A 926-nucleotide genomic window follows, 5' to 3' on the forward strand; every position below is an offset into this window, starting at 1 on the left:
TTGTCAAACTCGCTAAATAATCTAAAATCTTTTATAAATCAGCAGCGCCCTCTCCACAGCCAGCAACATCAAATACTCTTATATAATCAGCAAATTTAAATAATTCATTGACTATTCCTTCATCTACATCGTTGACGTAAATAAAAAAGAGAAATGATCCTAAGATGAGCTACGAGGTGCCCCACTTTTAATACTAATCCAGTCTGACTGAAGACCATTTGTAACAACCCTCTACTTTCTTCTATCCAGCTACTCTTCTATTCAATTTGCCAATACATCTCCCACACCTATAGAGAAAAAAAAATTACAAACCTTTCAGATAACCCCTTATGAAATTCTTCATAAAAATCCAGACAAATCTACACTCTTAGTCTCATCTGTAGTAACTTTTTCAAAGCATGCTAAAATATTTATAAGTAAAACATTGCAAATTATTCCATAAACTTTAAACTTTTCAAATAACTTTCCAAAACATCTTCTATCAGACTTTCTAAAACTTTTCCCACAACTTATCGAAGACTAATGGGTTTATAATTACTGGGACAATTAACATCTCGTCCCTTAAAAAGAGGAGTTACATTAGCTAACTTCCAATCATCTGGTACCTGCCCACTATTCAAGGTCTGACAAAATATAGTGGTCATATATCTAATTTTTAACCTCCTTCAAAACCCATGATGAGTATTATAAAGCCATGTAGTCTTGTAGTTTTTAAGCTTAACAATTTTATCTTAGCCAGCTAAGGATTAATGAAGTGATACTGTTTGGTCTACTTATCATTTATCAACTGTTAAATATGTGGAATAATGCTTAAAACTTTGCTAGGAAAATTCGAAAAACCAGCAGCATTAAATAACTAGGTCTTCTCACAATGACCAAGTAGTAGCCTTCTTTACCACCCCTCAAGGGTTCTACCCCCATCCTAA

Source organism: Tachypleus tridentatus, chromosome 5, assembly GCF_004210375.1.
Source record: "Tachypleus tridentatus isolate NWPU-2018 chromosome 5, ASM421037v1, whole genome shotgun sequence".
Classification (NCBI taxonomy): domain Eukaryota; kingdom Metazoa; phylum Arthropoda; class Merostomata; order Xiphosura; family Limulidae; genus Tachypleus; species Tachypleus tridentatus.